The sequence below is a fragment of the Vulpes vulpes genome, chromosome 13, assembly GCF_048418805.1.
Source record: "Vulpes vulpes isolate BD-2025 chromosome 13, VulVul3, whole genome shotgun sequence".
NCBI lineage: Eukaryota > Metazoa > Chordata > Mammalia > Carnivora > Canidae > Vulpes > Vulpes vulpes.
The window spans coordinates 69,452,647-69,468,176 of NC_132792.1; positions in this window are offsets into that span (position 1 = coordinate 69,452,647).

The window sequence follows — 15,530 nt, forward strand, 5'->3', positions numbered from 1 at the left end:
AAGGCAAAGCTATATAGAGAGAAAGTAAATTAGTGGTTGATAAAATCGGAATAGAGGATGGGAGAAATGAAAGGATTCTGAGGTGATGGTTAAAGAGTATGGGATTTATTTTTAAAGCTGTGAGAATGTTCTAGAACTGATTGTGAGGATGCTTGCACAACACTATGAGTATAATAAAAAGCTATTGAATTGTCACACCAGTCAGAATGGCTAAAATTAACAACTCAGGAAACAGATGTTGGCAAGGATGCATAGGAAGGGGAACCCTCTTGCACTGTTAGCGGGAGTGCAAACTGGTGCAGCTACTCTGGAAGACAGTAAGGAGGTTCCTCAAAAAGTTAAAAATAGAACTTCCCTATGACCCAGCAATTGCACTATTAGGCATTTACCCAAAGGATATATAGTGATTTGAAGGGGCAGCTGCGCTCCAATGTTTATAGCAGCAATGTCCACAATAGCCAAACTACGGAAAGAGCCCAGATGTTCATCAACAGATGAGTGGATAAACAAGATGTGATGTGGTGTATACACATAGTGGAATACTACTCAGCCATAAAAAAGAATGAAATCTTGCCATTTGCAACAATGTGGATAGAACTAGAGGGTATTACGCTAAGCGAAATAAGTCATCAGAGATAGACAAATATCATATGATTTCACTCATATGTGGAATTTAAGAAACAAAGCAGACGAACATAGGGGAAGGGAAGGAAAAATAAAATACGATGAAAATAGGGAGGGAGGCAAACCATAAGAGATGCTGAACTCTAGGAAAAAAGCTGTGGGTTGCTGGAGGGGAGGGGAGGGGATGGGGTTTCTAAGTGATGGACATCAAGGAGGGCACTTGATGTCATGAGCACAGGGTGCTATATGCAAATGATGAATCACTAAATTCTACCGCTGCAAATAATAATACACTATATGTTAAATAACTTGAATTTAAATTTAGAAAAAAAAAACTATTGAATTGTGGGATGCCTAGGTGGCTCAGAGGTTAAGCATCTCCATTAGGTTCAGGTTGTGATCCCAGGGTCCTGGGATCGAGTCCTACATTTGGCTCCCCCTGTAGGGAGCCTGCTACTCCCTCCACCTTTAAAGGGTTGTTGCAACAAAGGTGGTAGTAATTTGGGCATGGATTTTTAGCTGTGGAAGTAGAGAGAATTGGATAGATTCAAATATATTTTGACAGGTGATACAACTTTTTACCTCAAAAATTAAAAATTTAGACTCAAGAATTCTAAGTCTTTGCTTCTCTCTGTGTGTCCCTCATGAATAAATAAATAAAATCTTTTTTTAAGAAAACTTTGAATTGTACACTTTAAGTGAATGAATTTAATGGCATATAAATTATATCTTAATAAAGCTGGTACCAAAAAAAGCAGGAATGGCAATGCTAATATCTAATAAAGTCAGTTTCAGAAGGAAGAGAATTCACTCTACTTTCAGCTACTGATAGACTTCTTAGATAGAAAATTAGTGAGGATATAGAATATCGGAACTATGCAATCAGCCAACAGCATCTAATTGAAATATATAGACCCCTTCACCAAACAATAGCAGAATACATATTTTTTCAAGCCCATGGAACATCTGCCAAAATAAAACATATCCTGGACCGTAAAAGGAACCCTAAGTTTAAATAAATCAAAATCACACAAGGTCTGTTCTCTATCACAGTAGAATAAATATGGAAATCAATAACTAGAAAGACAACAGGAAAATTCCTCAATAAGGAAATTAAAGACACACTGCCCAATATTCCATATTGGAAGATGTCTCAAAATAAATGTAAAACACATTAAATGGGATTAAAATGATAACAAAATTATCAAATTGTATGGGGTACAATTTGAGCAGGACTGAGGCACAAATGTTTAGCAATAGGTGTTATATGAAAAAAAGGAAAGGTATCATCTATAACCTAAGTTCCTACTAACAAAGTAGAAAAAGGAGAGAAAAATAAGCCCAAAGAAAGTAGGAGGAAAAAATACAGATAAGAGCAGAAGCCAATGACATTGAAAATGGGAATATAATAGAGAAAATCAATGCAACAGAAAGCTGGTTCTTCCAAAAAAATCAATAAAAAACAAAGTCTCTAGCAAGACTGCAAGACTAAACATAGAGAAGACACAAATCCCCAGTATTAGGGATTAAATAGGCACTCTTACTACAGACCTTGCAGCCTTTAAAAGGTGAATAAGGGAAGGCTATGACCCTGTGCTTACGGAGTTCATTCTGTAATATGTGTGTTACACAGTAAACAAGCAAACAGGTTTAAGAAGCAAGAAATAAATCAGTTAGCAACACAACTATGATAAAAATATCTCAAGGTGATACAAAAAAAGTGACCAAATAGTGACTTTAGGTGGAGAAGCCAGGAGAAGCCTCTGCAGTGTTTATGTTTAAGCTAAGAGATAAATGGAGTAAAAGAAACCATCCTGAACATCTCTGGATGGAAGGACAGCCTTACAGGCAGTGGTGACAGCTCGTGCAAAGGCCCTGGGGCATGGAAGAGTTTGGTTATGTTTTAGGATTAGAAGAAGGTAACTGTGACTGGCATGTGTTGAGCAGAAATAAAAAAGGTCACCAGAGGTCAGATCAGATGAGACTTTCTAGGCCAGGAACAAGGATTTGGGTTTGTTATCTGTTGTGAAGGGGACATTTGGGGGAGTTTTAAGCAAGAAAGTGACTTGGTCCAAACCACGTTTTTTAAAAAATCGGTATGGTTGTTTCTGGAGAATGGAAGGAGAAGAGACAAGAGTGGAGGGAGAGATAGGTTAAAAGGTTGTTGCCACCGAGGTGTTGGTAATTTGGGCATGGCTTTTTAGCTGTGGAAGTGGAGAGAATTGGATAGATTCAAATATATTTTGACAGATGATATAACTTTTTATCTCAAAAATTAAAAATTCAGACTAAGGAATTCTACTAGTATTTTTTTTTCTCAGTGCAGACTTGTTAACAATCTAGTAAATTTTTCCTGTTTTCCTGTCTACAATTATGTATTTTCTTCACTTCATCATGATTCATACTGATACAGTGTCAAAAGAGAAGTAATGTAATAGGTACCACATTTATTATTCCAAAAGAAAAAGTTCTAAAATGCTTGAAAGAACATTTCGATACCAATTTCAGCACTCAATTTAAGCTGAAAAATGCTTGTTTTTACTAAATTTATAAGTTTTTCCAAACATCTGCTTCCTCACAATTGGATTCTTTGGTTTCCATCTCAATTCTCAGATAGCATGTTACCTAGTGAGACTGGCATGACAATCAGTAGAGTGTTTTTTATATCAAAACCCGTTTTTGGTTCTACCATTACCGTTGTCAACTAAGACTCTTTTCAGGTTCATCTGTGTGGCATGACCACCTGCATAAATAAAAAGAATAAATGGGACTTAATGGAAAGTATCAAAACTACATGTTTTTTTCTAAGCAGACTCGCAGTTAATTTTAGTTATGCCAAAAAAGAACACTCTAAACCTTTTCAAGACAGTCATCAGCAGAATATTTTTGTTTTGACAGCATATGATTTTGTAAGGGATCTGGCTAAAGGCAGAAGTGCTAAAATTCTACAAGCATCACCTTGTCGCACAATAATGTAAGTGTTTCTTAATGGTTCAGTCATGTAACTCTTAGGTCAAGAGTGGAGATTATCTTTACTTCTTTCGGTGTCAAATTCAGGCAGGAGAGAGCTGAGAAGATAACAGAGGGCTGAGTATTTATAGCTACATTATCATCTCCTATCTCCTCAAAGTACTAGATACTGTATTGGATGAAGCAACTGGTCTTCCCCAAAGCATGACACAGACTTTTTTATGCTCATAAATCCTGTCAGTTTCTGCCTTTTCATCCATGAAGACAGAGAATGACTTCCCTGGGCTGCGTATCAGAGCCAAAAGCTTAATAAACTACCAAGTGACATTCTTATTATGTTGTAAGTGCTTCCCTTACGTTTCCTAATTCAATCATTCTTAACAGGGAAAAATTACTTCCTTAGATGGAAGTTTTAATTATTAGTCAGACTAAAACAAAACTTAGATTTTTTTTTTACAGTTTCACAAAGGAAAGTCTTGAAATTGGTAGAATTCTGGTTTGCAGATTTTCACTATCACTAAAGAAATTATTCTTGAGAAGTATCTCAGCAATGAGGCTTCATGTTCCACTGACACTGACAAGACATGTCAGGATGGAAAGAAACATTTGTCTGTGTTGTATATACATATTGGCAATCTGGAACCACGTCGCTAAATTAAAGAAAAATCTCTATTTTATTTTATTTTATTTATTTTATTTTATTTTATTATTTTATTTTATTATTTTTTTAATCTCCATTTTAAAAAGTGATGTTAACTCTTATATTCCCAGTTCATTAGGAATAAGAAAAATCAGAGACCCTCGGTACTATCATTCTTTTATTTCTTAATTTGATGCATCTATATTTGTCAAAATATTCGTGTGTCAGGCACAGGTCTGGGTACTGGGCATACAGCCACTGCCAAGTTCTAGGAATTCTAGCCCTGGCTGCCTCAATGACCTGCTCTCCTGGCATTTTGCCTCTAGAGCCAGCTCCAGCACACTTCCCCAGCTCTCTCCAAACCATGGCTTTGCTTTGACTACTTTCTCTCAGATCCCCGCACAGCTGGCTCCTTTTTGTTACCCAAATCTCAACTCAAATATCACATCTTCACAGAGAGCTTCCTTGATCACATTATTAAAATGTGTGAAATGGATGAAGGGGAGTGGAGGTACAGGGTTCCAGTTTTGGAATGAATAAGTCACGGGGATAAAAGGTACAGCATGGGGAATAGAGTCAGTGGTACTGTAATGGTGTTGTGTGGTGACAGATGGTAGCTACACTTGTGGTGAGCGTAGCATAAAATATAGAGTTGTCCAGTCACTATGTTGTGCGCCTGAAACTAACGTTGTGTGTCAACTTATACTTCAATTAAAAGTAAATTTAGGGGAGCCTAGGTGGCTCAGTGGTTGAGCATCTGCCTTCAGCTCAGGGCGTGAACCCCGGGATCCTGGGATGGAGTCCCGTATTAGGCTCCCCACAGGGAGTCTGCTTCTCCCTCTGCTTATGTCTCTGCCTCTCTCCAGTGTGACTCTCATGAATAAATAAATAAAAAATCTTAAAAAATAAATTTATTTTAAAAAATAAATAAAAATAAGAAGGAATTCCCCAAACTAAAGATGGATAAAATGTGCCCCCTTTCACATCACATTTTCAAGTTATTTATTTATTAATTGAAATTGCTGTGTGTCATTATTACTTGATTACTATATATGTCTTCCAGACTAAATGCAAGCTCTGTAACAGAAGGGACCTTGTCTGTCTTGTTCACTATAGCATCCCCAGCACCTGGAATAGTGACTGAGATAACAGGCACTCTGTACATAGTTATTAAATGAGTGAAATGAATATTATTGCTACTGTACATTTCTTTTGCCCAGGCTGGCCCTTTGGAGTGCTCTTTCTCAATATACGTGTGATTCTTATATCATTCCAGAAAAACAAAATTGGAAAGAATCACACGTATTGAAGAGGAAAGACTTGCATTGCTTGGATCAGGTCACCATAAGATGAAGATCTTCTTCAATTCTCCTTCTAAACTTTGTATACATTACCAAACATTTGTCCTGAAAATTTTAATTCAAATATTATGCTACATGGAAGTTTTCATTTTCCTAGGCAGAATTATACATTTCCTGTTAGATACCCTATAGCATACCATATCTACCCGCAGAGCAAAGCCTATGTGATGGTGACAATGAAGTGAGAAAATGGTAAATTTCTAATTTACTACTTTGAAGGAGATGTGCTTACTAGAAGGAGTCATTAAACTATACAGCAGGAAGACTGTTTTCAGATCTGTCACCGAAAGTAAGTGACTGTTTCCATCAAAGAGAATCAGAAGTTCCATCACTTTTAACATAAAGTGCAGATCGCTTAGCCCAAAGAGGAAATACTGCAAGAATATTTAAGTTAAAAAGATAGAGTCATGGCATCATTTCTAGAGTTTAAAAGCGACACTGGCTAGATATGATGCCAAAAAGCATGAGAACCAAAAAAAAAAAAAAAAAAAAGGATAAATTTGGCTTCATCAAAATTTAAAACTTTGTTAGTCAAAGGAAGTTGCCAAGAAAGTTTAAAATCAACTTACGGAATGGGAGAAGGAATTTATGAATCATATCTGATAAGGGTCTAGTATCCAGAATATATAAAGAACTCTTGCAACTCAACAACAAAAAGACAGACAACCTAAATCATAAAATGGGCAAATGACCAGAATGGAAGTTTCTCCAAAGAAGCTATACAAATGGCCAATAAGCGTACAAAAAGATGCTCAACATCATTAGTCACTAGGAAAATGCAAATCAAAACCACAATGAGGAGCCACTTCACACCTACTAGGGTGTCTTATAAATTTTTTAATGGAAAATAAATGTTGGCAAGGATGTAGAAAAACTGGAACCCTTAAGCATTGCCGGTAGAAATATAAAATATTGCAGTCACGGTGGAAAACAGTTTTACAATTCTTCAAAAGTTAAACTTGGAATTAACAATTGTTCTCCTAACCATATATGTATATATGTATATACCTTCAAAAGAATCAAAAGCAGGGACTCAAACTAATACTTATATACTCATGTTCATAGCAGCACTATTCATAATAGCTGAAAGATGGAAATAGCCTAAATGTCCATCAATGGATGAGTGAATAAACAGATTATGATACAAACATGTAATTGAATATTATCCATCCATAAAAGAATGAAGTTCTGATACATGCTAAAATAACTCTTGAACCTCCAAGACATCATGCTAAGGAAAGGAAGTCAGACACAAATGATCACACACTGTATGATTTATTTATATGAAATCTCAAAAAAATAATCCACAGAGCAAAATGTGGCTTGGTAGTTGCAAGCAGCATGGAGAAATAAAGAACAGAGAAACCAGCTAATCAGGAAGGGTCTTACTTTGGGTCGGTGGACATGCTTTAGAACCAGATTGAGGTGGTGATTGCTACAAGATGAATGTACTAAATGCCTCTGAAATGTTCACTTTAAAATGGTTAATTTTAAATTATGTGAATTTTGCCTCATCTTTTAAGAAAGACACAGGCAACCAGCATTTAGAATATATGAGTGAGACTAAGTAGAAATCAGTTGGTTCAAACTCATTACTTAAGACCTGTACATCAAGATTTTGATGTTAAAATGGGTCTTCTCTCGGTGGCATAGAGACCAATGTCCAAACCAAACCCGAATTGGGCGAAAAAAATATTGACCTTACAGTAATCCCAAACCCCAAATTGGGCAAAGAAATTACTGGTCTTACATTCCTTACCAACACCACCCTTCCCAGCTTTCTGATTTGTTGAAAGACCGCAGGGAAGAGGAAACATTTCAGAAATATTAAGGCAGGAGGAACCCAGATTGAAAGTATGTCACTCTTCTAGAGGGAGCACTTTCACAGGTGAAGAGCTATAGTCTGAGGTCAGTAAAGAAAGAGCCCTGGTGATGAGCATTTCATACTTCATGGGCTCAGAAAGGCAGAAAGCCAAATAGAAACAGGCTGAGAAGTTTCTTTTATAATCTATAAATATTATATATAATATAAAAACATTATATTTATTTATATATAATATGTATTATATAATTATATAAAATTATGTAGTGTATCTATATGTAAAGTATGTAGTATATATACTACATATATATATATACTGTGCATAAGTTTTTTTTTGCATAAGGTTTTTATGTCCTATATATATACTTGACTAAGTTCATAAGTATCATGATGTCATTATGAAGGAGGAGGACTTAGTCTTCAGGACATCTGATGTGCTGAGATGTCCATTATTGCTTCTATCTTAGAGCACTGTGGTTAAGTTCTTGTCTCCTATTTACATGACAACTTTAGGTCTGGTGGCGTTCTCCTGCCATTGTTCCGAGCCTAAAGATCCAGGAATTGATCTTCTGTATTTGGCACAGTAATAAGACAAAGGAAACCCTATGGAGCCATCTGTGGCCCACCTGCATGAACACTTCACTTAGCCATTTTTTCCCTGGGATCTTGCCAAGTTTACAAGATGCTAATTAAGAATACACGCTCCCCTACTTCCCTTCTTTTCCTTTTTCCTTACCTCTTTTTTATTTCCCATCCTGTAGATATAATTGCATTACAAAAATTCAAATAACAAAATAGGAAACTACATTAGATATAGAAGCTATAATCAGAGATGTAATTGAAGAAAATGCACCAGATAAAAATGCAGTGGCAAATCTTAAGGAACTTTTATCTCAAGTCCTCATCCCTTGGCCTCATCCAGGTTACTTATTTTTAATTCCAAAGATTAAAAAAAAATGGTCTAGTAATCATGGGAAAAAAGGTAAAAAGGAAGGGAATAAAATAATTATTATTTTTCTTATATTTCTCAGTGCAAGACTAAGTGCCAGATCATAAAAGGTTCATAGAATTTTCAGAAAACAGGCTGAGAACTAAGAATTTTAAATAACCAATTTATTTTTTTTATTTTTTATTTAATCTATTTAAGCTAAAAGAAAAAGACCCCAATTCACCCATTTTTCCCACCCTCTACCCTTCATGTCTGGCAACCACCTATCTTTTCTCTGTATCTATGAGCTTGGTTTATTGTTGTTGTTGATTTTTGACATATAAGAGAGATCATACAATATTCATCTTTCTCTGACTTATAGCATTCAGCATAATGCCCTCAAGGTCCACTATGTTGTTGCAAATGGCAAGATTTCATTCTTACGTATGGCTGAATAACATTCTCCTATATACATATAATATATATATGCATGTGTGTATACATATATGTATATGTGTGTGTGTACATATATAATGGCTTTATTCATCCATCAATGGTCACTTAGGTTGTTCCTATGTTTTGGCCATTTTAAAAAGGCTGCTATGAACACAGGGGTGAATATATATCTTTTTGAGTTAATGTTTTTTTTTTTTTAGTTAATGTTTTCTATAAGAAAACCCTTATTTTCTTCATGTAAATGCCCATAAGTAGTATTGCTGGATCATAGGGTAGTTCTACTTTTCATTCTTTGAGGACCCACCATACTGTTTTCCATAGTGACTGCAACAATTTACATTCTCACCAACAGTGCATGGGGCTCCCTTTTCTCCACATCCTTATCAATACTGATTTCATGTCTTTTTGATAACAGCAATTGTAACAGGTGTGAGGTGATATCTTATTGTGGTTTTGATTTGCTTTTCACTGATAATTGACAATGTGGAGAATCTTTTCATGTATCCGGTGGCCTTCTCTATGTCTTCTTTTGAAAAAGGTCTACTAAGAACTTCTGCAGGTTTTTTTAAATTGGATTGTTTGCCTTTTTTTGTTTTTGCTATTGAATTAAATGAGTTCTTTATGTATTTTGGATATTAGTCCTTCATCAGATATATGACTTACAATTATTTTCTCCCACTCAGTAAATTGCCTTTTTATTTTGTTGATGGTTTTGTTTGCAGTGCAGAATTCTTTTAGTTTGATGTAATCTCACTTATTATTTCTAATTTCACTGCTTTTGCTTGGCTTCAAATTTAAAAATTCATTACCAGGTCCTATGTCAAGGATCTCATCTTTTGTATTTTCTTCTAGTTTTATGGTTTCAGGTCTTATATGTAAGTCTCTAACCTATTTTGAGTTAATTTTTGTGTATGGTGTAAGATAACTGGTTCATTCTTTGGTATCTGGTTGTCCAATTTTCCCAAATCCATTTATTGGAGAGACTGTCTTTTTCCCCATCCTTTGCTCTTTTGACTTGGATTAGTTTAATATATATATACATATATATTTTTTTTATTGCTTCTAGGCTCTCCATTCCATTCTATTGATCTGTGTGTCTGCTTTTATGCCAACACTACACAGTCTTGATTATTAAAACTTTGTAATATAGTTTGATATCAAAGCATATGATGCCTCGAGCTTTGTTCTTTCTCAAGATTGCTTTGGCTATTGCAGTCTTTTGTGGTTTATACAAATTTCATTATTCAATCTATTTCTTTGAAAAATACCATTGAAACTTTGATAGGAATTACATAGAATCTGTATATTGTCTTGACTCGTATGGACATTTTAACAATCTTAATTATTAGTTAATATTAATTTTTAATTCAGAAGTACAGAATATCTTTCCAATTATTTGTGTCTTTATCAATTTCTTTCATTAATGTCTTATAGTTTTCAATATACAGGTTTTTCACCTCCTTGCTTGACTTTATACCTAGGGTTTTTTTATTCTTTTTGCTGCAATTATAAACGGAATTGTTTTTGTAATTTCCATTTCTGATCATTTGTTATTAGTGTATAAAAACACAATAGATCTTTTTTTCACAATAGATTTTGAGTATTGATTTGTATGCTGCAACTTTACTGATTTATTAGTCTTAATAGTTTTTTTTTTTTGGTGGAGTTTTTAAGGTTTCCTATTATATAGATATGTATATTATATATATATAACTATAATTATATAACATGTCACCTGCAAACACTTTTTTTTTACTTCTTCCTTTTTGATTCTGCCAGTTTTACTTCTTTCTTTTCAATTTGGATGGTTTTTATTTCTCTTTCTTTTTTTTTCCCCTAATTGCTTTGACTAGGACTTCCAATACTGTATTCAACAAAAGTAGTAAGAGTGCACATCATTCTGTTGTTATTTATTTTAAAGGGAGAGCTTTCAGCTATTCACTGTTGAGTGTGATGTTTATCTTGGACTTGTTATATATGGCCTTTATTATATTGGGATACATTTCCTCTACAGTAGTTTTATTGAAAAATGGGGATGCCTGGGTGGCTCATCAGTTGAGCATCTGCCTTTGGCTCAGGGCGTGATCCCAGAGTCCCAGGATCCAGTACCACATCAGGCTTCCTGCATGGAGCCTGCTTCTCCCTCTGCCTGTGTCTCTGCCTCTCTCTCTCATTCTCTCTCTGTGTCTCTCACGAATAAATAAAATCTTTTAAAAAGTTTTTTTTTATCATAAATGGGTGTTAAATTTTATCAAATGCTTTTTCTGCATTGATTGAAACGATTGTATAATTGTTACTTGTCTTTTCGTTAATGTGGTGTTGTCACATTGATTGACAGATGTTGAATAATCCTTGCATCCCTGGAAAAATCCTACTTTACGGTATATGATCTTTTTAATGTATAGTTGAATTTGGTTTGCTGAAATTTTGTTGAGGATTTTCACATCTATGTCATCAGATTATGCTAACCTCATAAAATGTGTTTGGAAGAGGCCCCTCCTCTTGTATTTTTGGAAGAGTTTGAGAAGGAGTGGTATTAATTCTTTTCTGAATGTTTAGGAAAATTCACCAATAAAGCCATCTGGTCCTGACCTGCTATTTGTTGGAAGATTTCAATTACTGATTAAATCTTCTTGCTAATAGTTGGTCTGTTTAGATGTTCTATCATTTTGATTCAGTTTTAGAAGATTATATATTTCTAGGAATTTATTCATTTCTTCTAGGTTGTCCAGTTTGTTGGCATATAGTTTGTAGTAGTCTCTTATTTATGGTCCTTCATATTTCTTTTTATTAAGATTTTATTTATTTGAGACAGAGAGAGAGAGAGAGAGAGCAGGAGGAGAGGAGAGAGAAGCAGAGTCCCCACTGAACAGGAACAGAGATGCTGAGGATTCCATGACCCTGGGATTGTAACCTGAGCTAAAGGCAGATACTTAACTGACTGAGCCACCCAGGCACCGCAGCCCTTTATATTTCTGTGGTATTAGTTGTAACATCTCCTTTTTCATTTTTTTATTTATTTGAGTCCTCTCTATTTTTTCTTGGTAATTCTAGCTAAATGTTTGTCAATTTTGTTTATCTTTTCAAAGAACCAGATCCTTGTTTCCTTGATCTTCACAATTATCTGTTTAATCTCAGTTTTATTTCTGATCTAATCTTTGTTATTTCCTTTTAAATTTGGGCTGTGTTCTTCTTATTCTAGTTCCTTGAAGTGTAAAGTTAGATTTTCTTTCTTTGAGATTACTCTGATTTTTTTGCAGTAGGCACTTATCACTACATACTTCCCTCTAAGAACTGTTTTGTTGTACCTCATAAATTTTAGTATGTTACATTTTCATTTTCATTTGATTCAAGGTGTTTTTTGATTTAAAAAAAACCATTTTCATTTTTCATTTGATTCAAGAAGTCTTTTGACTTCTTCTTTAACCCATTGGTTGTTCAATAACATCTTATTTAATTTTTACATATTTGTGAATTTTCCAGTTTTCTTCCCTCTAGCCTTATACCCTTGTCATTGGAAATGATTCTTGGTATGATTTCAATCTTCTTATATTTATTGAGACTTGTTTTGTGAACTAATGTGATCTGTCCTGGAGAATGTTCCACATGTATTTGAAAAGAATGTATATTTTACTCTTTTTGGAGAAAATGTTCTGTATGTATCTTTGAATTCCATTTAGTTTAATGTGTCATAAATCCAGTTTTTTCATATTGATTTTTTATCTGGATGATCTCTCTAGTGATGTAAAAGGGGTATTGAAGTCACCTACTACTATTATATTGCTGTTAATTTCTCCCTTTAGATCTATTAGTATTGCTTTATTTAATTAGATGCTTTTATGTTGGGTACATAAATATTTATAGATCTCATATCCTCTTATTGAATTGACTCCTTATCATTATTTAAGATGCTTCTTTGTTCCCTATTACAGTCTTTGTTTTAAAATCTGTTTTGTCTGATATAGGAATAGCTACTCCAGCTTCCTTTTGGTTTCCATTTGCATGAACATCTTTTTCCATCCTTTCATTTCTAAAAGTTAAAGTGACTACTTTATGTGCAACCTAACATCTAAAGTGTGTCTTTTATAGGCAGCATTTGGATGAATCTTGTTTTTTTTTTTTTTTTTTTGAATCTTGTTTTTTACATTCAGCCACTCTATGTCTTTTGAGTCAAGAAAGAAGCCAGTTCTCTGTTTAATCAACTTTTCTTCGTAAGTTATCTGGCTTTTCCCTCTGATTGTTTTTAAGATCGCATTGCTTTTGGTGTTTTGTTTTGTCATTATGATGTACTTACTTGAGCATCTCTTCGAAAGGCGGTATCGTATAGTGGCTAAGAGCATGAACTCAGGACCCAAATTGCTCTTATAAATTCCCCATTATGAAAACTTGGGCATTTTATTTAAGGTTTCTGTGCCTCAATTAACTCGTATGTTGTGAGGATAAAGAATTATATATATATATATATACACACACACACACACACACACACACACATATTGTTTAGAATTCTGTCTGGCTTGTGTTGAACACTTTTTGTTTGTTTTAATCCTTTTTTTCTTGCTTATGACTTATTAAATTCCCTGGATCAGAGATTCACTTAGGAAATGTGTCTTTCCACATTTATACATTCAAATATTTCTGCTTCCTCGTTCTTTCTGTTATATCCTGCAACATTGACTAGACATTCTATCATACAAGTCTCTTCATGTCTTATTTTTTTCAGATAGTTTTTCCAGGTTGCTAATTTTTTTCTACTAGTATTTCTAATTCACTGATTAGCTCTTTCAGTTTCTTACTTTCTTTCTTTTCTTTTTTTTTTTAGAAAACGATTTTACCCACTTATTCATGAGAGACATAGAGAGAGAGAGAAGCACAGACACAGGCAGAGGGAGAAGCAGGCTCCATGCAGGGAGCCCAATGTGGGACTCAATCCCAGGTCTCCAGGATCACACCCTGGACTGAAAGCAGCGCTAAACCACTGAGCCACCCGGGCTGCCCGCTCTTTCAGTTTCTAATTTCATTTCTAGGGTCTCTGTTACTTTACCTACCTAATCCCTAGGATTCTGGTAATTTCTCTTTTTAGTCATACTTTTATACTATCTTTTTTAAAAGACATGTTAAACATATTACTTTATTTTTTTCAGCTAATTCTAACATCTGGCGATTAAATATCTGATCCTATGGATTTTTCTTTAATATGACTTTCACTCAGATAGCTTGGATTCTCCTATGTCTAGAGATACTTCCTAGAATGTCAGCTATGGGAATTCCCTGTGATTGGTTAACTGCATTTCTCCAGAGAGGATTTACTTTTGCTTCCTTTGGGTTTGGTTAAGGCCTGAGATTAAGATTCATTATTAAGTGCTGCCTTGACATCTGAAACCTGGAGGGCCTCAAATGGCCTTCCCTACTCTACTCCTTTGGGTAAGGCCTTCCCGCCAAACAACCTTACTTATCATGGAGACCGCGCACAGTGCCTGTTTATCTCTGAATAGCAAGTTTTAGTTTCTTGCCAGGTTACATAATTATGCAAACAGGCCAATCACATCCTCCCTCAGGAATCAGAAGTCACTCTAGCCTCTTAATACTACAGAGATTGACACTCACAGCCCTTGTTTTCTACTCTGTTTGCAAGTGCAACAGTGTGACCTGGTATGACACAGTATCCACCTTCCCCTAGGCTGGGAGTGTATATGATTAATAAATTGCCATCCCTCTTCTCTGTCCAGCGTTGAGTGGCCATATTCAGCCATACTCATGTCCCTAGAGCAGGAAACTCTCCCTCACCAATAGGATGAAGAGAAGGCATGAAAACATAGAGCTCTGAGGTCATTACCAACATATTACACTTCAACTCAGTTTCTATCTTGATAGTTTGGATACCCAATTATAATGTAAATTCAGGCCTTAACCCCAAGTAAGTGCAAAGCACAGTTTATACCCTTCTCTAAGTAGTTTTTTTTTCTCATTCATTCTTTTTCTTCTTTACCCAGAGTCGAAGACAAGAAACATACCCACCATCTCTCTAGAGAGTGTTTTTGCTTTCTATGGGGCTGTGGGGCTGGAGAGTCCTTTAGCAATTCTCTGTAGGTGAACTTCTCCAATTTGACTTTTAGCCCTGTTCAGTCCTGTGGTTTATTTCCTACCCCTACACATAAATCCACTCAAGCCACCCTCAAATGAAACACTAATGCTTCTGCTCATTTACTATGTAGTTTCTCCCTCTCTTATCCTTTCTACAGAATTTAATTTTTCTGTAATTTTATTATTTTTAAATTTTGATTGCACTATAGCAAAATTTAATTCTTGCTCCATCATTTATTAAAAATCTGCTTATGGAGTACCTGGGTGGCTCAGTCAGTTAAACATCAGACTCCTGGTTTCAGCTCAGGTCATGATCTCACGGGTCCTGAGACTGCGCTCGGCATTAGGCTCTGCAATCAACAGAGAGTCTGATGGAATTCTCTCTTTCCCTCTCTCTCTGCCCTTTCTCCCACTCACTCACACACACACACACTCTCTCTCTCATAAATAAGTAAACATAGCTTTAGAAAATTAACTTTAAAAAATATTTTTGCTCATATATATTATACAGATGCACTCTTTTTTTGATTATACAAGAGGTTTTCTAAACATTACTCTCTCTCTCTCCCTCTTCCCTATTTCCTTTCTCCCTCCCCTACTTCTCTCTCTTTCTCAATCTTTTTCTCTCTCACACACATTCATGCA